The sequence below is a fragment of the Bos taurus genome, chromosome 6 (genome assembly GCF_002263795.3).
Source record: "Bos taurus isolate L1 Dominette 01449 registration number 42190680 breed Hereford chromosome 6, ARS-UCD2.0, whole genome shotgun sequence".
Lineage (NCBI taxonomy): Eukaryota > Metazoa > Chordata > Mammalia > Artiodactyla > Bovidae > Bos > Bos taurus.
In genome coordinates, this window is record NC_037333.1 from 96,266,182 (window position 1) to 96,293,004 (window position 26,823).

At 42.3% G+C, this 26,823-nt stretch overlaps 1 protein-coding gene across 1 annotated transcript in view; it reads right to left on the reverse strand.

Annotated features, from left to right (window-relative positions):
- The window catches only part of RASGEF1B (RasGEF domain family member 1B), a 660,869-nt gene that overhangs the window by 51,814 nt on the left and 582,232 nt on the right, over positions 1 to 26,823 (reverse strand). The window lies entirely within an intron of this gene.

The following is a 26,823-nucleotide window of genomic DNA, read 5'->3' on the forward strand; positions in this document are numbered from 1 at the left end:
AGCAGATAACAGAAGGAACTCATTTTCTCACCTGTAAAGCGAAAGCAGTGAATACTCTTTGAAAGGGACCCTGAACAGTATAGGAATAAGTATTAATAACAGGGATCCTATAGAACTTGGCTCTCTGTTGGAGAAGTTAACACCTCAGATTCTTAGTTTCCTCAACTGTAAAATGAGGGGATTGGAGATTCAATTTCAGAGGTGTTTTCTAGCTGGCAAATACTACTTCATATTAATACTGTTTTTAACTGTCAGTTTTTAGACTGATTCCATCTGGATGCCTCAGCAGAGAGCCAAGAGGCCTGAGGAGGCCCAGAAGTGATGGACTTGACCCAACTCTACAGACTTGGTTATGACTATAGTTCTGGTTGTATCTTTCCCCAGAGTTCATTGTCTGCATTGTTATAGTGATGAGGATGCTTCAAAGAGTCCCCAGGGATCAGTTGCCACTTTGCCTAAGGCTCGGCCTAACACTAGAGGCAGTGGCTGCAGCTCACCATCACACGGCATACTGATACCTCTGTTCTGCGTCTGGTTTCATAAGCTTTGACATTCAGCTTCAGGGATTGAAGGTCTGGGGCTAATCTGGGGGGCTAATTTCTTATCTAACAGATGTGCATTTCATATAGGGTGACCAAGCATCTCAATCTGCTCAGGACTACCCTGGTTCTGGGCTTCCCTGGTGGCTCAGTAGTAAAGAATCCACCTGCAATGGAGGAGACTCAGGCTCAATCCCTGGGTCAGGAAGATCCCCTGGAAAAGGGAATGGCTACCCACTCCAGTATTCTTCCCTGAAGAATTCCATGAACAGAATCAGATGGTAAAGAATCTGCCTGCAATGCAGTAGACCTGGGTTTGATCTGTGGGTGGGGAAGATCTCCTGGAGAAGGGAATGGCTACCCTCTCCCCCTGTATTCTTGCCTAGAGAATTCCATGGATGGGGAAGCCTGGGGTCGCATGGGGTCGCAGAGAGTCAAACACAACTGAGCAACTAACACTTTCGCTTCATACTTTTTTCACTGCATCCTGGTTGTAGCCCCCCAAATCCTATGTCTTGGGCAAACCCTTAGCTCCTGGCACACTGGCACAGTTGGTCACCCTAATTTCACAGTTTACTAAGAACCTTCTATGGGTTTGGCCCTAGAAGAAGGAAACCCCATGAGAACAAAGCGGACAAGATTCCTGCTGTCATGAGGCTACCATCCACGTGGGTAAGACAGACATTAAAGAAGGGAATAAATAATAAACAATCATTACAGATGGTGGTCATTACTGGGAGGGAAACAGCTGTTGGGCTTTGCTTAGAGGGGGTCAAAAAGATTTCTCTTGAATTAGACCTGAAGGATATGAAGTCAGTCATGAGTATTGCCAAGACAGGTAAGTTTTAGATCTTTTCTAAAAATTAAGAGATATTTCAAGAAAATCCTAGGAGAATATTATTCTCCAAAACTGTTTATCCATTTATGTGCTTACTCTTAGAATCAGATGTAGAATAAAATGCTCATAGAATACTTAGAATAAAAATGCACTCACACAAAGACCTAATCTACAATGCCAACAGTGCCCACAGTACTTGGTATTAGGTGTCAGTATCTATTGAATAAATAAAGGAGAGTAATATTTTGATTTATTAATACTATGTAGCTACCCTAAACTTACTTTTCCGGAGTTATATCTTTTTTCTCAACCAGAATATCTATGAGGCAGATGGAATTATAGATCCTATGGACCATGGAACAGCCATGAAGCTTCAGGTGAGAGCTCTTCTAAGCCAGTCTGTGCCTGCTGCTCCAAGCCCTTTCCTTTGCTCTGTGCCCAGGCATCAGCTCACAGGATGTTAGGTGTTCTGCTACCCAAGTTGAGGGGAGAGAGATCTTCAAGACTTCAGCTTTATTGGTGCCTCTATTGGTGGGCTGTGGTGTTACTAATTAAAAGAAGGTCCAAGTCTAGCAAACTCTAGCTAGATTCTAGCAGAATCTAACAAATGAACTAATTTACCTTTTCCATCAGGAAATTTCTCAAGTCCCTTGAAACAGCTCATTATTATTACTTTCTCACTTGTTTTTTTTTTTAACTTTTTATTTTATATTGGAGAAAAACTGATTAAACAGTTATGTTGTGATAGTTTCAGGTAGAGAGCAAAGGGACTCAGACATAAAAATACATGCATCTATTCTCCCCCAAACCCGAAAGAATACACGCAGCCGAATGTTCATTGCAACATTGTTTACAATAGCCAAGACACAGGAATGGATAAAGATGTGCTGTGCTGTGCTTAGTCATGCAGTCGTATCTGACTCTTTGTGACCCCATAGACTGTAGCCCTCCAGGCTCCTCTGTCCATGAGATTCTTCAGGCAAGAATACTGGACTGGGCTGCCATTCCCTTCTCCAGGGGATCTTTCCAACCCAGGGATCAAACCCAGGTCTCCCACATTGCAGGTGGATTCTTTATCATCTGAGCCACCAGGGGAGCCCAAGAATACTGGAGTGGGTATCCTATCCTTTCTCCAGGGGAACTTCCTGACCCAGGGATCAACCCAGGGTCTCCTGCATTGCAGGTAGATTCTTTACCAGCTGAGTTACCAGAGAAGCCCAAAGATGTGTAACAATACATACAATGGAATATTACTCAGCCATTAAAAATGAAATAATCCCATTTGCAGCAACATGGATAGACCTGGAGATTGTCATACTGACAGAAAAGGAGCAATGTAGTATGACATCCCTTATGTGAGAAATCTAACAAATGGACTTATGCACACAACAGAAACAGACTCACAGATTTAGAGAATGAACTTACGGTTACCAGGGAGGAAGGACAGGAGGAAGAGATAGTTAGGGAGTTTGGGACTGACATGTACACACTGGTCTATTTAAAATGGATAATCAACAAGGTCCTAGTGTATAGCACAGGGAACTCTGCTCAATGTTATGCGGCAGCCTGGATGGGAGGGGAGTTGGACTTCCTCACTTCTGATCATGGTACCTTTATTTTCTCAGTTACTCAGACTACAGACCTCAAAGCCAACTTGGCCTCTTTATCCAGGTTTATTGCCTACACCCAGTCAGTAGCTATATCCTCTAATTTTTCTACCCCCAAAATCTCCCTTACTTTCCCTCACCATTCTAGTCCCATTGCATTCAGAGAATAGAGAAATGACCACCTACCCAACTCCCACCCCTGCATCTCCCAACAGGACACATACAGATATGCATATAGCACATTTCCAGATTAGACTAGGTCTGATATGTGAGATCTCAGAAACTTGAATTGTTCAGTTGCTCCAAAACTGATAGTAGTTTTTCATACTGAAGCCTGAAGGTTTTCAACCAAACTTTCCAATCTTACCTCTTATTTTGCTTTTACATGTATAGTAATACAACTGAGTTTACTACCTGTCTCTGGAAAAATTTTTTTACATTTTCCCATTTCTATGACTTTACTCAGACTCTTCCATTTACCTGGAATGTCATTTCTTAGTTCCAAAATATATTACAAATAATTATTCCTGCCTGAATTTTATAAACCCATTGAAAATATCATCATTTTAAGTTCCTAGAGGGAACTTTTAATACCCGGCACAAGCTTAATAAATGAAGTCACAATGACTATCATAGTGATCATTAATTTTATTTTTATTTTTTCAAAGCAAAACACATCTTTACTAAGTTTTCTCCAGCAATATCAGCCTCTGTCCTATTTAAAAAGTATGTGTTTCCTTTTTCTTAGAAAATAAATATAGATTCTCACTGCACTCTATTGCTGTTGTTTAGTTGCTCAGTCGTGTCTGACTCTTTTTGTGAGCCCATGGACTGTAGCACACCATGTTCCTCTGTTCATGGGATTTCCCAGGCAAGAATACTGGAGTGGGTTGCCATTTCCTTCTCCAGGCATACCAATGATTTAATGCTAACAAACATATATATTTTTAAAGACTAGTTGAATTCTCCTGTTGTAGACTTCAGAGATTCAAAGCCATGGTCCCTGATGCCAAGCTGACAGTGAATGGACACAATTGCAAGATTCAGCACTGAGCAATCACTGAGCATTGGGGGTTTCTCAGTATGAGCCAAAGTCATTTGTGGTCATCCAAATCAAATATTTAAAAAGGTAAGGAGAGAGGAAACATTTACTGGGCATTCACTATATGCCAGAACCGTGCTAAGTGCTTTCAGTCCTATAAAACACTTTATAGTATATCCATCTTCACAAAAGAGGAAACTGAAACTGAGGGAAGTTTTTAAAAATTGCCAAAGAACAACATCAAATAAGTAACAGAGCCAAGATCTGAATCCAGGTGGGCAGGACTCCAAAGATCATAGTCTTCCTGTGACAAGGAAGACACAGTCTATAGAGTAGACACATAAACACTAGCTGGACTTGCATGGTAACAAGCACTGTAATGGAAGTAAATACAAAGTGTGTGTACTTTTTGGGGCAGAGCGATGTTGCATACGTAATACTCAAGATCACCCACAATGGAAACAGGAAGCTCTTGGTTCAAAATCTGGTTCAGTGTGAACTTAAGCTTCAGTTTTCTCATTTGTGAAATTTACAAATGAAATAATACCAACATATAAAGTCATTAGTACAGTATCTGGAACATAGAACTCAATAACTGGTAGTTAATTAAATATAATTATCATCACTATTCAGCAGACTCTTTCTATTTTTAACACTTCAGCGTCTTTCAAATGTCTTAAAAAATACGACTCTATTTGCTTGTCTATATTTGTGATTTCCTTTTGGGCTGCTGAAGAACAATTTGAAAGTTGCTGACACACTTAAATACTTCTACATGCATCTCCTAAAAGTAAGGACATTCTTGGACAGTGATATTGAGATTTCTAAACACCTAAGAAAAATTGACAATGTTAACTAATATCATCTAATTTCTAGTATATAATTTAAATTTCCTAAATTGTCCCTCAAAATTATCCCCAAGAATTTTGTGAACCAGGGCATAAGTAAAGTGTTTTATTTGGTTGTTGTTTCTTTGTGTCTGTGTTCAGTCATGTCTGACTCTTGGCAACCCTGTGGACTGTAGCCCACCAGGCTCCTCTGTCCATGGGATTTCCCAGGCAAGAATACTGGAGGGGGTTGCCATTTCCTTCTCCAGGGATCTTCCTGACCCAGGGAGTGGGTTGTCATTTCCTACTGCAAGGGATCTTCTTGACTCAGGGATTGAAGCCCTTGAAACTCTGTTGTTCCTTCTCTTTTAATGTGTACCAGTCCCCACTCCACTCCTAACCCCTTTCTGCTTTTCTTGATACTGCTTTCTTTGTGAGGAAACCAATCTATTTGTCTTGGAGAAAGTGCCATGATATTTTTCCTTGAGATGCCATTTAACGTTTCCTTCTATCCTCTAAGTTATCCAAAAAAATGGATTGAGAGGCTTAAAGCTTTATTGATTTTTAGATAAAAATGGCAAGAATGCTTCAAAGTTGATGCTCTGTAGTTCATATTACATCATAGAAAATTTCCACGACCACTTCCTCTTCAAAACATGTTGTGGTTTTGTAGCTACCTCTAGGGTATGTAGGCTGGTGGTTTTCAACTCTGGCTTCTCTTAGAATCATCTGGGGAGTTTTGAGAAATACTTGTTCCTGAGTTGCAACCCTAGAATTTCTTACCTTGGGTCCAGGCATTGGTATTGTTGCAAAGCTGTTCCAGATAATCCTCACTGTAATCTGGGTAAAGGTGGATGAGAGTAGGATCCCAGCTCTGAGAAGGCAGGAGCATGCCTTTATTTACTAATTCGTATTCCATGGTCTTTCCAGGTGGTGCTAGTGGTAAAGAGACACAGGTTCAATCACTGGGTGGGGAAGATCCCCTGGAGGAAGGCATGGCAACCCACTCCAGTATTCTTGCCTGGAGAATTCCATGGACAGAGGAGCCTGGCGGGCTACAGTCTTGGGGTCACAAAGAGTCAGATAAGACTGAAGTGACTTAGCACACATGCATGTATTTGATCTGTTCAGTAGAAGTGTGCTCAGTCACTCAGTTGTGTCCAACTCTTTGCTGTCCCATGGACTCATGGACTGTAGCTGACCAGGTTCCTCTGTCCATGGAATTTTCCAGGCAAGAATACCAGAGCAGGTTGCCATTTCCTACTCCAGGGGATTTTCCTGACCCAGTGATTGAACCTGCATCTCGTGCATCTCCTGCATTGGCAGGAGGATTCTTTACCACTAGTGCCACCTGAGAAGCCCACTCAGTGGAAGGCCTGGCCCATAAGTGACCGCGAAAGTCGCTCAGTCGTGTCTGACTCTTTGTAACCCCATGGACTATACAGTCCACGAAATTCTCCGGGCCAGAATACTGGAGTGGGTAGCCTTTTCCTTCTCCAGGGGATCTCCCCAACCCAGAGATCAAACCCAGGTCTCCCGCATTGCAGGCAGATTCTTTACCAGCTGGGCCACAAGGGAAGCCCTGGGTAATAATTACTGCTCAGTAATACATGCTCAATCAATCAATATTCAGTGTATAGGCCACCTCATCCTCCTTTCATGCTTCAGGTTTTCCTTGTTTTACATGTGGCATACTAGGAAGCCAATAGGTTAATTTTATAACATGTTTAGAGATATCAGAACATGCTATTGCTTTTCCAAGTTTCTGAAAACTGTATGTCGATTGAAAAATTGTTTTCAAACTTCAAAGAGAGGAAAAAAGAGCAAATCATCATTTAGTGATAGTGTTAGATTTATTCTGTTAGACAATTCCACTTTTTTTTTCTTCTCACATTATCAGTTCTTCCAGTTTTATTGTAAGAACCGGCAAATGATTTTAAAATGACTAACAGGAAAAAAGACTGGGAGTTTTTCTTAGTTGAACTTGTTTTTTCTTTCCTATACTGACCAAATTTCAACCATGTGGAGGAGTGCAATAGAAAGAGAAGGACTTTGGGGATAAATATAATTCTGTTTGTTCCAGTTCAACTTGGTCAAATCTTAAAAATAGAAAGAAAAGATGTAGGGTTTGTTGGGGCTTGCCAAAACTAATCACCTGTATGTAGCTTCAGTTACAAAGAAGGTAAGAGTAGCCACCTTCTCCCAACAAAGAAGCCTACCCCACAGCAAACTTAGGAAATAGTGAATATACACTTATTTGTTGTGCTTTGTCTGAATGAAAATCATCAAGAGCCCAAGAGAAAATCAGAGTATGCACACAGCTTGTATTTGAAAAGGTTTTTAAACAGATGCTCCCTCTTACTCATACTGACAACAGTGTAAATTAAAACTATACTGAGGTATCTTTTTTCTTTCACTCCTCAGATTAGCAAAAAAATCCATGTTGCGGAGGATTACAAGCTTACACACTTTTTGATTCACCAAGAGGAGCTAACGAAAATTATCCTATAGATACACTCCACTCACTATGTGAAGTAACATGTGAACAAAGTATTAATTCATTTCCTCAGGTAAAATATTAGAAGCAACTTACTGTCCCTCATTAAAGAGCTGAATAAATATGTTTTGATAAATGCTCAGAATTCAAACACTCAGCTAATATAAAACAATAGACAATAATAAGGAAACTGTGTACTGATATGAAGTGCTCATATATTGTTTAGTGAAAAAGGGTACACATTATCATATAGTGTGTGCTATTATGTAAAAAAAAGGGAAAAAAGAAGGAATATATACTTGTATTGCATTCTTTTTTTTACATTGAAAAATCTTTGGGTTGATAAACAAAGAACTGACAAGTGGTTGGTTAGCTATTCGGTGGAAGAGACAAGACAGTGAGAGGGAGAGATAGGAAGCAAACTGCTCAAGACACCTTTTCTTACTTTACCATGTTTGTATTTGTGTGAATACATTCAAAACTTTAAATTCCTTAAAAGCACTACCAAAAGTCCTCAGAAAATGTAATTTTCTTAATAGAAAAAATTCCAGATCTTCTTTTAGTGTTTATTCTTGCTGTGGAGTTTCCAAGTCACGTCTGGTGCTCCTCAATGTCACTGAAAATGAAACCGAAGCCCTGCATGCTTTGCATATAATCAGAACTAAAACACGGAGTCAAAAAGAAACAAAACCCCACAAGAAACTGGTCAAGACAGCTTCCAGTCTTGATTTTTGTTCTTCTACAGAATTTTAAGGCTTAGGAATAAATCAAAACATACAGTAGTTAAAGTCCAAACAGACCATTGTGGAAAGATAGCCATCCCAAGGCTAGTGCTTACATACAATTGAATAATGATGTAAAGTAAAATTAATCTCTGCTTTCCATGTAGCAGCTGCAGGAGATAGGGTTTTGACTGAATGTCTCATTTTTCATTATGGTACTTCTAATACTTTGAGCCTAGAGAGCACACAGAAGATCGGAAGAATTAGGGCAACCTAATGGCTGTTGTCCTAGCAAGCCTGGGGAAAATTGAAGAACTAATCTGGAGAAGGCCCAGAAGGATAGGGAAGTATTGGTCAGGTCCTGGTTAGCATGGTTATAAAAAGGAAAATAAGAGGGGAGCGTGTAGCACACAACAATGGGGGAATTTCTTCTAAAAAGGAAGGGATTCTTTCTTCACAGTCAAGTCTATAAGACGAAAAGGAATTGTAGTTTACTCATTTGGCTCTTGGCATCTATTCCCTTTGGTTAACAGGTAATCTTTGTGTGCATATTCCATTACCAAAAAAATATGGGATTGGTGTTGTATCGCTAGCACTTTGCCCAGCGCAATGCATACAACATACCATAGACGTCTGACAGACCACAGTCAGATATATCTGTGGTCTAGGGGCTCTGTGACCTTGCCAAGTCATATATGCTTTTCCTGTCTTAACTCACTTTCCTTATCTGGAAGTGGAGCGATAGTGTCCAGCTGGAAATCCTCAGACTTTTGACATGGTGACCAAATAATACAAAAGATTCTGGAAAGTGTAAGTTGAAAGCATGTACTATTGTTACTGCTCTTATGACATAGATCTAAACAAATAGGGCAGAGAAAGGAAAAACAACTCCAGAATAAGCTTCATGGAGAATTAGTCTCATTTCCACAGATGGGCAATGGGAAACCTAGAAGAGTGAAATAACTTGCTCAAAATCAAATGGCCAGTCAGAAGCAGGCCTGCAGACAAATTCCCATTCAGGAGATTTGATTGAATGTCTCATTTTTCTTTTCACTATGGTACTTGTATTACCTTGAGCCTAGAGAGTACTCAGAAAATAGGAAGAAATCAGGACCACCTGATGACTGTTGTCCTAGGAAGGCTGGGGAAACATTGAAGAACTGATTTGGAGAAGGCCCAGAAAGAAAGCAAAGTATTGGTCAGATTCTGGTTGGGATGGTTATAAAAAGTAAAATAAGAAGGGAGTGTGTAGCATATACACACTACTGTATACAAGATAAATAACCAACAAGGACCTATTGTTTAGCAGGGAACTCTACTCAGCATTCTATAATAACCGATAAGGGAAAAGAATCCAAAAAAAGATAGGTGATGGACAGGGAAGCCTGACGTGCTGCAGTCCATGGGGTCGCAAAGAGTCGGACACGTCTGAATGACTGAACTGACATAGCACTTTGCATATTCTGTTACCTAGGACTTCATCTAAAAAGCAATTTTGCCACCTAAACTAAAACTCTCAAGTTTTAGAATTAGACAAAGACTCATTTATTCACTAATTAAGACATTTTAGTATTTATTCACTCAATATGTATTATAATCCTACTTCTATGTACCAGACTCAGTAATAGCAAAAACAGATGTGGTTTCTGCTATCCTAGATCTCAGAGTGTAGTGGGGAGAAACACTTTATTCAAAAAATTACACAAATAAATGTAATATTACAAACTCTCATAAGAAATATGAAGGGAAGTTACAAGATGTTATAAGATTATAAGAACATTTAAAGAGGGCTATGTCCTAATTGAGAGTGGTTCCCTGAGGAAATGACCTTGCACTGGGATTACAAAACCTGAGACCTTAGGTTATTTCCCATTTCTAAGCGTCAGTCTTCTGTAATGACAGGGATGGTGGATTGTCCTAAAATCTTAGTGAGGAGATGTGAAGAGTTTAACCCAGCACTTAGTAAGTACTTAATTAATGACATAATTAGTCGACCTTGTTATTTTCATTTTGCTTATTACTCCCTGACCGGTATCCAGTTAGAGAACAGGATAAAAGAAACAAAGATATATAATAATAGCAATCATGAAATTAGAAAGATAGGGGAGGAAAACAAAATATTTTGAAAATGCTACGGATTTTAATTTTTTTAAAATAGAATGTTTCAGTAAAATGAGCAGTACATGGTAAATGACCAAGTGGGAAAACAAATGCATACAGGAAACCTAGGGCCTTGATAATGTTCTAGTGACATCTCCAGAATTTTGTCCTAATATTGCTTAGGTTGTGTTTTCCTGTATTTTTATGTATTTCAGCATTAGTCCTGGATTGATTGATGGATATGCTCTTTTACCCAGAATCCTATATGGCAGCATATAGGAGATGGCCTTAGACTGACATTACTTGGGTACATGAGGGTGGAGCAGGTAAGGGTAAAGAAGTTACAGCTCTAACAAGGAAAGATGTTTCAAAGCTTACTATACAAACCACAGGGTGTCTAGCTTGATCTCTGCTTCAACTTAGCAAGGAAAAGAAGCAAAGCTGTTGTAAATTCAACTGATAGAAACTTAATTTCCTTTTCCTGAAATGTGCCATGTCCCTGGAAGAATGCCTCTTGGGATGGGTTAAGTAATGCCACATTTTTCAGAGAGTAATTTGCTGATACTCTCTTGGAGTGAGCACTTCAAAGGTTCAGAGGACACTTCAAAGGCTAGGGGTCTCCTCCACCACTAGGGTGAGAGCCATGAAGGTATGTGGCATGTGCCCCCGAAATCCAGAGTACACAGCCCAAGCAGCGGGGGGCGGGATGCTCCTGGGGGGGGCTGTGATGATGTGGACAGAGCACATTCTTGTCCAGAATCCAAATCCCACACAGTGTCCTCTGAACTATTGGGATGGGAGAGATGGCCTGGAGGTCCCCGCCGGAGCCACTGGGGCCACCTCTCTGTCCAGGCTAAGTCTCCAGTTTCAGTTCAGTTGCTCAATTGTGTCCAACTCTTTGCAACCTGGAACTTGCTCAAACTCACGTCCATTGAGTCGATGATGCCATCCAACCATCTCATCCTTTGTCATCCCCTTCTCCTCCTGCTTTCAATCTTTCCCAGCATCAGGGTCTTTTCCAATGAGTCAGTTCTTCGCATCCGGTGGCCAAAGTATTGGAGCTTCAGCTTCAGTATCAGTCCTTACAATGAATAATCGGACTGATTTCCTTTAGGATGGACTGGTTGGATCTCCTTGCAGTCCAAGGGACTCTCAAGAGTCTTCTCCAACACCACAGTTAAACGCATCAGTTCTTTGGTGCTCAGCTTTCTTTATAGTCCAACTCTCACATCCATACATGACTACTGGAAAAACCATTGCTTTGACTATATGGACCTTTGTTGGTTGAAGGAGGTCACTATTACCTTCATTACCCTGACTATAGTTTGGCCTCAGGCCAAACAACAGGGATGGAACACAGCCCCACCCATCAACAGAAAATTGGATTAAAGATTTACTGAGCATAGTCCTGCACATCAGAATAAGACCCAGTTTCCCCCACAGTCAATCTCTCCCATCAGGAAGCTTCCATAAGCCTCTTATCCTTATCCATCAGAGGGCAAACAGAATGAAAACCACAATCACAGAAAATTAACCAAACTGATCACATGGACCACAGCCTTGTCTCACTCAGTGAAACTATGAGCCATGCCATGTAGTACCACCCAAGACGGACAGGTCATAGTGGAGAATTCTGACAAAACATGCTCTATCAGAGAAGGGAATAGCAAACCACTTCAGTATTCTTGCCTTGCAAACCCCATGAACAGCATGAAAAAGCTAAGTCTAGACTATAGCTTTCATCCCAGCCTGTTCTGTCCCCAGGGAGTCCAGTCCTCCAGCGGCATCTTTCAGGAGCTTGGTTGACTCAGGTTCTGTGGGAAGAAGTTCTCTGCCCTTGTATCCTGTATTCCTGGACACCTTTCACCTTGGAGTATCCATCAGTAAAATACCTGCTTTTCTTTAAGTAGTCCAATGGCAACTCACAAATGAGCCTAACTTCCCCTCTTCTATTCCTCCTGGGAGAATTTCTAAAGTAGTAAAGGGAGCTAGGTTATGGTAGGAAATATGTGGTGTGAGGGAAGACTCTTGAGAGTCCCTTGGACTGCAAGGAGATCCAACCAGTCCATCCTAAAGGAAATCAGTCCGAATATTCATTTGAAGGACTGATGCTGAAGCTGAAGCTCCAATACTTTGGCCACCCGATGCGAAGAACTGACTCATTGGAAAAGACCCTGATGCTGAGAAAGATTGAAGGCAGAAGGAGAAGGGGACAACACAGGATGAGATGGTTGGATGGCATCACTGGATGGCATCGACTCAATGGACATGAGTTTGAGTAAGCTCCAGGAGTTGGTGATGGACAGGGAAGCCTGGCATGCTGCAGTTCATGGGGTCACAAGAGTCAGACATGACTAAGCAACATGAGACATTATATCTTAAGCTCAGACAGCTCTATAAAAAGCCATCATTAACTAAGAATGGAACTGCCATGTCCCCTTTAAATGCAATGATGTTTTTCTCATTATTAGGGATAAACATCAGAGGGCTCTCATGTTTCCAGGGTATTTCTAAGGGACCCATCCTTTCAACCCATCCAAAGCTAAGTTTTGTAGCCACATCTACATTTTCCCCCTTGTAATTAGATTGTTGTGTTGGCCACAGACATCAGACATTTACATACACAGAGGGATGGGGTAGCGGGTATAAAGATCAGAAAAAAGACAGGAATAGGGCTTCACAGGCACAGAGTGAGTGAGTGAAAGTCGCTCAGTTGTGTTCAACTCTTTGCGAACCTATGGACTATACATCATGGAATTCTCCAGGCCAGAACACTGGAGTGGGTAGCCGTTCCCTTCTCCAGGGTATCTTCCCACTGTAAGAAGTATTCCAGGGTATTCCACTGTTAGGATATATATCAATTACCTTGTTGATAGGTGGATGATTTCATACTGTTCATGGGGTTCTCAAGGCAAGCATACTGAGATGGTTTGCCATTTCCTTCTCCAATAGATCACATTGTGTCAGAACTCTCCACCACGACCTTGGGTGGCCCTACATGGCATGGTTCATAGTTTCATTGAGTTAGACAAGGCTGTGGTCCATGTGATCAGATTGATTAGTTTTCTGTGGTTGTGGTTTTCATTCTGTCTGCCCTCTAATGCACAAGAAGGCCATAAATAGAACCACCATAGCAGATCCAGAATTAAGAAAAGCTTTTAAAGGCAAGATTGCCTGTAAACCTCTTTCTCCAAAGCTCTGTTCCCCAAGTCTCCTCACCAAACAGGCAATAAGAAAGGCAGATGCTGTCAAAGTTACACAGATGGGATGTTACTCAGTTCCAATTCTTAATGTTAAAACCACAGAGCAAGGAAGCCTTTGCCTTCCTAACATTTCAAAAATGTGGTTTTAAATACACTTGTGTATACATCAAATCTTTGGGTTACCTACCATGCCTGGCACAGAGAAGGTAGTAAGTCGTGGCTGAATGAGATGTAGAATGTAAGGAAAACCACGGCATTTCCCTGGTGGCTCATGTGGTAAAGAATCAGCCTGCAATGCAGGAGACTCAGGTTCAATCCCTGGGTTGGGAAGATCCCCTGGAGAAGGGAATGACTACCCACTTCTTTATCCTTGCCTGGAGAATTCCAGTGACAGAGCAGCCTGGCGGTCTACAGTCCAGGGTGTCGCAAAGAGTCGGACATGACTGAGCAACTAATACACTTTCAAGGAAAACCATGTGTGTTTCCTGATGACCAGGGAACTGCCTCCTGCTGTCTTCTTGGGGCAAGAGTGTGAATGATTTCTCGTGTGTCAAAAACAAAAGGCCCCAGTCACGCAACACTGACGCTTAAGGTTTTCAGAAGTTGGAAACAACTGCTTGTTTATTTCTTGACCTATGACTGCTGGATCTGGTGTTTAGCTCTAGACAAAAAAAGGCAAATAAAATATCTTGAAACAATTTATAAAAATAAAAAAGGCCCTCCCCCCATGCTGTTTGCTGCCACCTTCTTCTTTTTTTTTTTCCCCTCTGCTTCCTTCTTTTCAGCTTGACATCTTCTCAAATGCTACCTGACAGACGGCAGCAATCACCCTGTGAATGTAAGTCATTTCCTTATTGACAGCCTCCCATTCTCCCTGACATCTGCCAGCACTCCCTGACACTTGAATAAGCATTAAGACATTAACAGTCTGGCACAGGCTTAAGGGCTGGAATAGTAATGCTTGGCAGGCCCGCTGAACAAAGCCACATGCTGGAGACCCCCACTCATTCAACTCTGCCGTCCTTCTGGCTAGAAAACGTGGCGGAGCCCAGAGTAAATGCCGATTATTCGCTCGACTGCTCTGGCATTTTGGTGTTTCCTTCGACTGGCCAGATCGCACATTCAAGGAAAAGGAAAGAAAAACAAGAAGATGCCTGCTTTTGAGACGGTCGAAGTGAGGAGTGGATGTTGATGAAAAGGCAAGTCTCTGCTCTCTGGGACAAGTTCATATTTTTAAGAGATTTACCCGGAATGAGAAACAAAATCAGGCTTCCCTGACTAACACACAGAACAATCTGCATCGTGTCTTCTTCTGATCGTATCAAAATTTTTCCCAGACACTCGCTGGCCAGGGCCACTTTTGCGCGGTGGATTTTCAGAAGCCAATTTGTCGGTTCCTCATACAGTAAATTATTAGGAAAGAATACCCCAGTAGACTTTGTTGCCAGAAGCTGTTCACGGAGAAATGGCAAAGCTTGATATTAAGCTGCTAAGTCCGTCAGAAAGCGGCCTCCATTCTGTCCTAAGAAAGGCTTGTTTGGAATCGGAAACCTGTAATCTGCAAAGGTAACGCTAAAATTAACATCGAAATAGAAGGGGCAGAACTGTGAATGCGACACTTTTCCTTGAGTGAAAAATGACTCAATATAGCTGCCCTTGGGAAACAAAAGAAGAGTGGAAATAGGTTTGTACTTAAGTTCAATGCAGTCTAATTCAAGGGTCAGGTGAGGTGTTTCTCTTGGGAGCATTCTGTGGCTTACGGCTTGGACATCTTCTGGGGGCTGCTGCTGCTGCTGCTAAGTCGCTTCAGTCATGTCCGACTCTGTGTGACCCCAGAGATGGCAGCCCAACAGACTCCCCCATCCCTGGGATTCTCCAGGCAAGAACGCTGGAGTGGGTTGCCATTTCCTTCTCCAATGCGTCAAAGTGAAAAGTGAAAATGAAGTTGTTCAGTCGTGTCCGACCCTCAGCGACCCCAGGGACTGCAGCCTTCCAGGCTCCTCTGTCCGTAGGATTTTCCAGGCAAGAGTACTGGAGTGGGGTGCCATTGCCTTCTCCACTTCTGGGGGCTAAGAACCTAGATTTTCTTCCCTCTTCCAGTTGACCACCGGTAGGACAGAAATGTCATAGGGAACAGCTGCTATTTACAGATTCCTTCTCCAAACCACCTTATTTTTCTCTTGTTTGATCTGAGCCCGAGGTCATTCTCTGATTTGCAAATGAGCAAGAGAGGCTCAAAAAGGGTAAGGGACTTTCCCCCAAACACACAGGTAATAAATGATGAAGATCCAGACTGAACTTGGGTCTTGACTTCTTGGACTGGTGTATTTTTATTGCACTGGCTCCCAGTCTCAGGCAGCTTGCTCAAAATTAGTAGAGAAAGATAGAGTCAACCTGGATTGGAGTAGGAAATGGCAACCCACTCCAGTATTCTTGCCTGGGAAATCCCATGGACAGGGGAGCCTGGCAGGCTACTGTCCCTGGGGTCGCAGAGAGTTGGACATGATTGAGTGCACATGCAGACCTTTCCAGAGCCAAAGGAGCTGTCTGTGATTATGAATAGGTATCTGAGTGGAACCATGAAATCAGCTCCAGTCTACAAAAGGTGCTGTGGAGATGGGCAAGGTGGTTACCTCATAAGCAGAGCAGAGAATCCAGGCCACCCTCCTGGAGGGTCGTGGGAGGGGTCTGAGCATGGATGAGTGGGCAGTTACTGTTCTTAAACTAAATGAAGTGCCACCTCTGAGTTTGCCACTCCAAACTCTTAATGTTTAAGTCAAGGGGACCCGAATTTAAGTTCTGCCTCTTATCAGCTGTGTAGGCTGGGATAAACGTAGAAAAGAAATCTGTTTCATTTTAAAATAGTGATGACAGGGACTTCTCCGGTGGTCCAATGGTTAAGAATCCATCTGCCAAAGCAGGGGACACGACTGCGATCCCTGGTCCAGGAACTAAATCCCCCTTGCTATGTCCCTGCACCACGACAATGGGAACCAGCATGCCTTAGACCCAGTGCTCCTCAGCAAGAGAAGCCACCACAGTGAGAAGTCTGAGAACTGCAACTGGAGAGTCTGTGTAGTTGCTAAGTCATTCCCGACTCTTTGTGACCTCATGGACTGTAGCCTGCCAGGCTCCCCGTCCATGGGATTCTCCAGGCAAAAATACTGGAGTGGGTTGCCATTTCCTCCTCCAGGGGATCATCCTAATCCAGGATCAAACCCACATCTGTATCAGCAGGCAGGTTCTTTATCAGTGAGCCACCAGTGAAGCCCCTAAACCTGAGTTTGTTTCTATTTTGCATGTGTATTCATTTGTATTGTTTTTAAATTGCACCTAAGTGATATCATACAGTATCATACAAGTCTCTTCTCCACTCTTGGCTTGAGAGTGGCCCCTGCTTACTACAAATAGAGAAAGCCCACACGAAGCAATGAAGAGCCCTTGTGTCACAAGGAAGACCCAACACAGCCAAAATAAACAAAGTTATATTAAAAAAAATTTTTTTTTTAAGTGATGACAACCATGTATTTCTTGTAGGCCTACTGGAAGAACTAATTGGGTTGAACCTTATCAAATCATTAGCACAGTAGATGCTCACAAAATAGATGTGAATATATTGTCATTATTAATTTAGGGGCTTGTGTAAGGCCTCCCAACTTTCTGACTGTCAACTCAACACCTCTCTTTGGAAGTTGTTACTTCTGAAGTTACTCTGCAGTTACTTCAAATGAGTATGCAGTTATTTCAAATGTATACTCCAAGCCAGTTCCTCTTCCTCATAATTATAATAATCACAACAAAAAGGGATTGAGCACTTAGTCTATGTTCTGTTTACTGTATTTATTATCTTATTTAATCCTGCAAGTTAGGGATTGTGTTTTGCTTTTCCAGATGTAGCAATTAAAGCTCAGAGAGGTTAAGCCACCTTCCCAAAGCTTCACAGCTATTAAGTGTCAGGTTAGACTTCAAAGCTAGGGTCTGTGCCCATGATTGCTCAGTCATGCCGAACACTTCTTGCAACCCTATGGACTGTAGCCCACCGGGCTCCTCTGTGCATGGGGTTTCCCAGGCAAGAATACTGGAGTGGGTTGCCATTTCTTCTCCAGGGTATCTTCCCGACCCAGGGATCGAACCTGAGTCTCCTATGTCAACTGCATTACAGGTGGAGTCTTTACCACTGAGTCATCTGGGAAGCTAGGGTGCCAAAGTCCACCATATACTTCTGGGCTAAACCACGTTGTCCCTACCAGAGACTAGGCTGCAAACCTCTCTCTTCCTTATGGAAATGCTTTGATGACTCCGCACAGTCTTCAGAAGAAAAATGAGAATAGTCAGCTTGACAGTCAAGGTTCACTTCCTTCAAAAATCTGCAATCTGGCCTTTTGATTCTCATTACTTCTTTGTGTATTCAGCAGAATGCAGACTCCATCGGGGCAGAAATGCGTGCCTCTATTCACTGCTTCATTCCCAATACCTGGAATCACAGCTTGTTAAGTGTTCCTTAAATATTTGTTGGTTGAATGAATGAAAGCAATTTTCCCAAAATGTTTGAACTTTCTTTCTACCGTGCTTTTACTATAGAACCTGTTGGACATTGAAAGATATAAAATCTGCTTTAATTTATTTTTAAGGCTGCTGGTAAATTTGTTTTATATGCATTTATTTAATTTATTTATTTGGCCACGCCTGGTCTTAGTTGTGGCACCTGGAATCTTTAGTGTGGCATGCAGAATCTTTAATTGTGGCATGCTAACTCTTAGTTGCAGCATGTGGGATCTAGTTCCCTGATCAGGGATTGAACCCAGGGCCCCTGCATTAGGAGTGGGTCGTCTTAGCCACTGGACCACCAGGGAAGTCCCTGGTATATATATATTTTTAATGAAGAAAAGCCAAAACAGGATTTTCAAATGTTTGCTAAATATTAGAAGGTAATGTTAATCAAATTAATGTTCTTAATGATTACTAAACGCAATGTAATATAATTGTGCCATTCAAAGATAATTACAGGAGTTGTACAAATATTCCTATAGAGTCACTTTAAACAGCGTGGCCCAGTATTGGAACACCAGTTTAAGACAGGTGACAAGGGCTTCCATACTCTTGCCAGGGTATGTGTTGCTGAGTCAAAGCACACACTCTTCTGAGGTCCGTGGTGGACCTGTACCTTGAACTAAAGGCTCTGCTGGCCCACTGCATCCTCGAGGGCCCCATTTTCCTGCATCCCATTCCTTCTCCTCCATCTGCACATCCTCATACCCAACCCCTCCTTCAAAGGCCAAACTTATGCTCCCCTCCCATCCTTTTTCAGGCCTCCCTCCTCAGATGAAATCTCTTATTACTTCCCCACAGCAATTAACAGTAGGTTCATATGTGTTGATGATTTACCACTTTATTCCACGCACTTTATATACATATCCCAACTAGGTTTCTGAGAACAGGGCTCATCATCTATTTCTGATTTATTTTTGTAACCACTCTCTGCCTACCATTTTGTATCATGTCATGTTCACAGATGCACACGTGTATTTTTTGAATAAATAAGTGCATGTGGGAAAGAGGTAAAAATCACAGACAGTGGAAGTCTCTGGGTGAGGTGTTAGGTGGACTTTACTTGTTGGTAGACCGAGAGGAGGAGAGGGAACCTGGGTCAGAAGGTTATTGGACTAAAGGCATCGTATTATGAAGAGCGACACAGCCTATTGATTAAGTGTGAACTCTTGAGCCCGACTGCTTGGGTTCAAACGTCAGCTCTGTCTCTGTCTCCTTTTTTATGAGACATCGATGTTTTAATGGATAGAGGATCTTACACATTGGAAGCAGGATCCTGGACTGACATCCCACAATGTGCAGTGAATGGCTGGCAGGACATGGTGGCAGTCTTTGCTCCCAGTGGGGGAAAGGGAACTTACCCTACCTAGTTCTGTCTCTTAAGTGTTTTATATACTTTCAACATTAAATGATATCTTTACTTACCTCATAGTTTGTTTATTTTTTTTTTAATTAAAGGAGCTAATAAAAGTGGTGATTCTCATTGTGGTATATTGCAATATTGTTTCAAATATTTTGCCTTTCATGTTAAACACATACCCATTATCTCATGACTTGTGTTTCTTTCATTGGCATCAGGCTTGGCTGTATGACTTGCTTTGACCTATGGAATTCGAGCTACACATGACATGAGGGAGCAGAGGTTTTCAGAGCCATTGTGCTCTTTTTCTTCTGCCACAAGGATGACTTATCTCACATACGGTCATCTCATTCATGCTGGGCTTCCCTGGTGGCTCAGATGGTAAAGAATCTGCCCCAAATGCAGGAGATCCAGGTTGGATCCCTAGGTCAGGAAGATCCCCTGGAGAAGGGAATGGCAACCGACTCCAGTCTTCTTGCCAGGAGAATTCCAAGGATAGAGGAGCCTGGCACATACAGTCCATGGGATCACAAAGAGTCAGACACAACTGAGCGACCAACACTTTCACCTTCATTCATGCTAGATCCTGAATGAAGAAGACACGGGGAGTAGAGCCTCTACTATAACAATCAACATATAATACATAAGAAATAAGCCACTGTGTTATAAGGCTACTGATTTGGGCTTGTTACTGGGACATAACCTGGTGAAGCTGACTCATTGCCCAGTGAAAGTTCTTCATCCATGTAAAGTCCCTAGAACAGGGCCTGGTAGAAGGAATTAATAGTGATTCTCATTGCTAGTATGCTCTGACTTTGGACACGACTTCCTCATTTGCCCTTGCTTGTCTTAAATTAAAACCCTCATCTTTGGATCTTTCAAAGTATTAGGTTATTGACAATCATCTGACTAAAAGAAAAGTGTGGGTTCCAGTCCTAATTTGCTTTTCCTGGGGCTCTGTTTTCATAAATATTTGTCAGAGTTCCTTGCAGCTCATGGAAGTTTCAGAGTCTGTAGACAAGCAGCAGTGGAATCTCCCACAGCAGTAAGCGAGGGTTGGCTCTACCAGCTACAAAGCCAGATGATTTCAGGAGGCTCAGATGATAAAGAATTGGCCTGCAATGCAGGAGACCTTCTGCCTGCAACACGGAGACTCAGTTTCCATCCCTGGGTCGGGAAGATCTCCTGGAAGGGAATGGCCACCCACTCCAGTATTCTTGCCTGGGAAATCCCATGGACAGAGGAAGCTGAAGGGCTACAGTCCATGGGGTCTCAAAGAGTCAGACGTGTGAGTGACTAACACTTTCACTTTCTCTTTTTCCCTCCACAGGGTTTATGTTAAGCTATTGCCATTGTCAATTTTCAAGACAATGGCATTTGCACACGCTCCTGAATTACAGCGCCATTTTTTTGTTTGGTTTGGTTTTTCTAAAATTAAGTTAGGTCTCAAAACTCTTAACCAGAGAAAAAAAGTGATTTCTTAGAAAAGGTACTATGAAAAATCTTTGGCTAACCAAGTATGTATTCAACTTAGAGAACTTAAAATAAAAAGCAGGGTACAATCAGAGAAGAAAGCTAGGCTGCTGTGATGAGCAGAGCTCTAACCTAAAAACTAAAGCTTTGGGGTTCCAGACTTCTTCCTGCCATCAGTCACCCCACTAACCTTGGGCAATCATTATTTCTGTGGGTTTCAGTCTCTGTATATGTAACAATAAAGGATCTCCAAATTCCTGTCTAGCACTAATGCTTCATCACTATGATTTCATCAGAATTAATTGACAAGGTTATTTTTGACAAGTTTTAAGTGGCAGTTCTCTTAATTTGCAGAAGTGAAGAAATACACTAAAGAAGGAAAATGTTTACAGGGGAAGCCCAGACCACGTAAAAGCGTTTGAACTGCTAATAAATTTTGATCCTAAAGGAGAAACAAAAGAAAGAACTTGATTTTTAATCACTTAACAAAACAAGCACTCTTTGGTTTGCCAAAGGAACAGGTGGCCTCCTATCTTTCCCTGCCCACTCACGGGAGCTTTTCTGCTCCAACTAAGGAAAGCTGATCTCTGCCATTTCCCTCCCAGCTCTACTGAAATGTATCCAGATCCTCAAAGTCTCAGCCAGAGGTCTGTCAAGTAGAGCATGGGTACCAAAGCTGGCCCATGGATTGATATATCATTGGTTTCGAAGACCAGATCCTCTTCCCATCACTTAGAATCCTAAGTGCCTGCTGTTCCCATGCCACTGGGCTTGGCAGACTTGACAGACAGTCCAGCTTCTCTGCCTTCCTTTCCCCTGATTCCCACTACCAGTCTTTCTCAGTTGATGCCATTCTGGCTTGTGGGCGGGGATGGCTCTAAGGTTGGCTTTGGTAAATATATAATTTGAGTCAGACCATGTGCTTTAACATACGTTCCTGGGATCACCTCTTATACTCTGTCCCTCCCACATAGAGATTCTATGATACCAAAATCTGTGAAAGCTTGTGGGTTTTCTAAAACAGAGGGCATTCTAAAAGAACGGATCATGAAGGTACCCTGCTTGGAGAACATGGTATGGAGTGTAGCTGATAGATAGCCACCAGCTGCCTTGTTTTGGATCCATTAATGTGTTTACTCCGAAGCCATACATCCCCAGGGCTGCTCCCAGCCACTGACTGAGCACAGGCAGGTAGGGAAGTGGTGGGTGCGGGGAACGAGAGTTGGGTCATTCCTTTCTCAAGGGGGATTCTTCAAAGAGGCACTTTTGGCTTGGGGACTCTCCACCAGGATAACGGAAAGTTTCTCAGAGCTGTGCTGTGGTCTGAAACTCTTCCTACTCAATCCTTCCTTCCTCTTTCCTTTCATAGGTCTCAGATCTGTATCATGGACTGAAGGCTATCCTTGACTATACTGCTGTTTCTCACTTTACCCTTCATCCTTCACAGGCACTTCCTTCGGTAAACCTCTTGCAGATTTAATTCCATTTGGCATCTGCTTCTAAGAGAAGCAGGGCATGACATTTTCCAAAGTGCCTGCCTGGCCCACTGGGTTAGCCAGTGTTCTCCAGAGAAAGAAAACCTATCTATTGGAAATACATATTTATTATAAGGAGCTGGCTCACGTAGTCATAGGGTCTGAGAAGCCATCAGGTCTGCAGTTGGCAAGCTGCAGACTCAGGAGAGCCAATGTGGAATTCCATTTTTGGAATCTAAAGGTCCAAGAGCTGATAGTTCAAGTTCCAGTGTGAAAGCTGACAGGCTTGAGATCCAAGAAGAGCTGATAACGGTTCAGTCCAAGTGCAAAAATCAGACAAGACCAAGGTCAGAGTATTCAAGCAGGAGTCCCCTCTTACTCTTGGGGAGTGGGAGGGTGGTGCGGTAGTGGTGGTGCTGGTGTGGTCTCAGGTTTTTTGTTCCATTTATGCCTTCAACTGATTGGATGAGGCCAACCCCATTAGGGAAGACAATTTACTCTCTTCAGTCTATGATTCAAATGTTCATCTCAACTAGGAACACTCTCATAGAAACACTCTCAACCGAATACCTTTGTACTCTATGGCAGTCAAGTTGAAACATAAACTCAACCATCCCACTATGGAGTCCAACAGCCAATCAGTTAAATCACTTTTGCTAAAGTCATTAAAGTGAAAGTTGCTCAGTCGTGTCCGACTCTTTGTGACCCCAGGGACTATACAGTCCATGGAATTTTCCAGGCCAGAATATGGGAGTGGGTAGCCTTTCCCTTCTCCAGGGGATCTTCCCAACTCAGGGATCAAACCCAGGTCTCCTGCATTGCAGGTGGATTCTTTACCTGCTGAGCCAACAGGGAAGCCCAAGAATACTGGAGAAGGTAGCATATCCCTTCTGTAGCAGATCTTCCCAACCTAGGAATGGAACCAGGGTCTTCCTGCATTGCAGGCAGATTCTTTACCAGCTGAGCTACCAGGGAAGCCCATGAATACAGGTCAAGTTCTCATAGAATGAGTTGCATTTATGTTTGCGTCTATCTCTCCAAAAAGCCTGTGAATACTTTGGAGGTGGAAACCACGTCTTAATCATTTTCAGACTCTACGTTCAGTTCAGTTCAGTTCAGTCGCTCAGTCACGTCTGACTCTTTGCAACCCCATGAACTGCAGCACACCAGGCTTCCCTATCCATCAGCAACTCCTGGAGTCCACCCAAACCCACGTCCATTGTGTTGGTGATGCCATCCAACCACCTCATCCTCTGCCGTCCCCTTCTCCTCCTGCTTCCAATCTTTCCCAGCATCAGGGTCTTTTCAGATGAGTCAGCTCTCCACATCAGGTGGCCAAAGTATTGGAGTTTCAGCTTCAGCATCAGTCAGACTCTATATACATGGCAGGAATGACTGATACTTACTGAGTTTCTATCACGTGTCGTGCATAAGGTGCTAGTGGTATAAGAGTGAACAAATAGACCAGGTCTTGTGCTCAGAGAGCTAATGTTTAGGTGAGAGGGTAAACAATATATAAAACAACTGGATATATAATACAATGAGGCAGTGATAAGAGTGAAAAGAAGAGGATAAAGCAGGGTAAGGGGCTAGAGATGGATGCAGGTCTCATTTTATATATGTGCCCAGAGAAGGTTTCAATGAACAACTGAATGAAGGTATGGAGAAGGTTGAATAAGTCTGTTGGGGGAAAATCAGGAATTTGGAGCTACACAGAGCTGAAGGAAGCTTAACCTTCACTAGGGCATCAGCTCAACTACATTGTTATTTTCCCCCAATTCTGGACTGTTCAGTGTTCTTTTTTGCCTCCCTCACTCCCATTTTTCCAACTTTTATTTTTAAAACAGAGTGGGCCCTGTGTGGCTTGTGTGTGTGTGTGTGTGTGTGTGTGTGTGTGTGTGTGTGCTTTTAAATTAAATAGTTTATTTTCACCTGGAGGATGACTGCTTTACAATATTGTGTTGGTTTCTGCCATACATCAGCCATAGGTGTAAGTATGTCTCCTCCCTCTTGAACGTCCCTCCCACCTCCCATCCCATCCCACTCCTCTAGGTTATCAGAGAGCACTGGATTTGAGCTCCCTGTGTCATTCAGTAAATTCCCACCTAATGCCTTTTCTCAATGACTTTGGCCACCTCATGCAAAAGAGTTGACTCATTGGGAAAGACCCTGATGCTGGGAGGGATTGGGGGCAGGAGGAGAAGGGATGACAGAGGACGAGATGGCTGGATGGCATCACTGACTCGATGGACATGAGTTTGGGTGAACTCCAGGAGCTGGTGATGGACAGGGAGGCCTGGCGTGCTGCGATTCATAGGGTCACAAAGAGTTGGACATGACTAAGCCACTGAACTGAACTGAATGCCTTTTCTTAAAGGGCTTTCTCACTGGAGTAAGTTTTCAAGTCAACTTCATCACTTGCATTGACCTTCCCCCATATGAGGATTTGGGGCCAATTCTCACTTCTGAAGAAATTCCTCTAAAGTGGTATTTTGGGACACTACAGAAAATGAAGATAGACTTGGCAAAGAAATTTCAAGTCTACAGACAGATAATTAAGAGAGATTTTCAAAGCCTAGGGGGAAATCAAAGACCATTATAAACGTACAGTTGGCACTAAACCACTTTTATTACAATTTGAGCTCCTTACAGCTGTGCAGCAATTGAGAGGTGAGAATACACAGCCAGTGGAAAGCAAAGAAAAGCCACGTGGATGCCAACCTGCTAGTGGCCTAGAGGATCCATATTTAAGTTTCATAATTTGTCCTGAGGAATTACAAAAACCAAAATAGGAAATTTTCTTGTAATTCTAAGAAGGAAATGTTTACGTAGCCACTGAGAAAAAAAAGTTTAAATTTTCCCTTTCTCTCTTCCACCTCTCTGACTCAGTTCCTTACTCTCAACAGGGACGTGGTAAGAGGAATGAGATTCTGTGTCAAGTCATCTGAAGTCTTCAGGAGGTTTAGCGGAGGAGCCTGGGCTTTGGAACCAGGAAGTGGAAGTGTTAGTTGCTCAGTCATGTCCGACTCTTTGCGACCCCATGGACTGTGGCCCACAGACTCCTCTGTCCATGGGATTTCCCAGGCACGATTACTGGATTGGTTGCCATTCCCCTCTCCAGGCGATCTTCCCAACCCAGGGGTTGAACCTGAGCATCCTTCACTGCAAGCGGATTCTTGAGCCACCAGGGAAGAAAACTTGGAAACAGGAGGGCCTAGAAATGCAATTTAGTGCTGCCAGTTAAGAGCTGTGGGATTTTAGGCAAATTACTCAATCTCTCTGAGCTCCATTTTCCTAGTCTATAAATAACTACTTGATGGAGTTTTTGTAATGATCACATGAGACAGGGTAAGAATGATGCCGGGCACATGACAGGCACTTAATGAATGACGGTTCATCTTCATGGAAAAGAAGTTATTTAAGGAACTCAGAAAAGTATTTATCATAGTTTCTGTTTTTTTTAAATTTGCATTGCAATACAGATGCTTTACAATGTTTTAGTTTCTACTGTATTGCAAAGTGCATCAGCTATACATATACATATAATTTCCTCTTTTGTTGTTTTCCTTCCCATTTAGATCACCACGGAGCACTGAGTAGAGTTCCCTGTGCTATATATAGTAGGTTCTCATTAGTTACTATTTTATATATATTAATAGTATCAATCATGTATATGTGTCAATGTCAATCTCCCAACTCATCCCACCCCCAGTTTCTCCATTGGTATCTGGTATAGTACTTTTGTTCTCCACATCTGTGTCTCTATTTTTGCTTTGTAAATAAGATGGTCTGTACCACTTTTTTCAGATTCCACATACACATTAACACACGATGTTTGGTTTTCTCTTTCTGACTTAGTTTCTCTCCTGTTACTGATAATTAAGATTCTCATATCAAAAAGTTCTTTGTCAAGAGCAGTGATCACAAAAGCAAATGTCTTTGGTAAGCCTACAGTAGGATTTGATTTGTGATTTGTGGAGAACTGCGGCAAACTTGAGGGCCCATGCTTACCTAAAGGGGGTGAAAAAGGTGCGTGTCCCATTTGAAGAGGGCAATTAGAGAACTTATGCCTGATAGAGGAGGGTCCACTCCCATCTATGGAGGGACTGAGTCACATCTGAAGGGCAGTTTCTACTTAACTCCTGCCTCAAGATAGTGCAGACAGATGACAGATTTTTTTTTTTAATCCTGAAATCTATTTCTATGTGAAATTTCCAGTTCACATAAAAGGCCTCCTAAGTCAAATAATTAGAAAATACATAGACCACAAAAAGCATGTCTGCAGGCTATGTGGCCTGTGGGCCACCAGTGAGCAACTTCTAGAAGAGGAACATTCCATGAATACATTCTCACTCCTTGTATAGTAAAATATTTTGGTGAAAAAAAAAATTCTTCAAATAATTCCACACAGAGCAAAGAGTTCAACATACAAATAAATCTCTTCCTGCATATTTCTATATCTAGGACACCAAGGGCCAAAAATAACCTTAGAAACCTATGAAGGATTTTGTTGTTATTTATTCCTCAGGATTTAGCCAATTGCTGGTGGGCAGACTGTTCAAAGTCTGTGCATAGGAAAAGATAAGTTGATG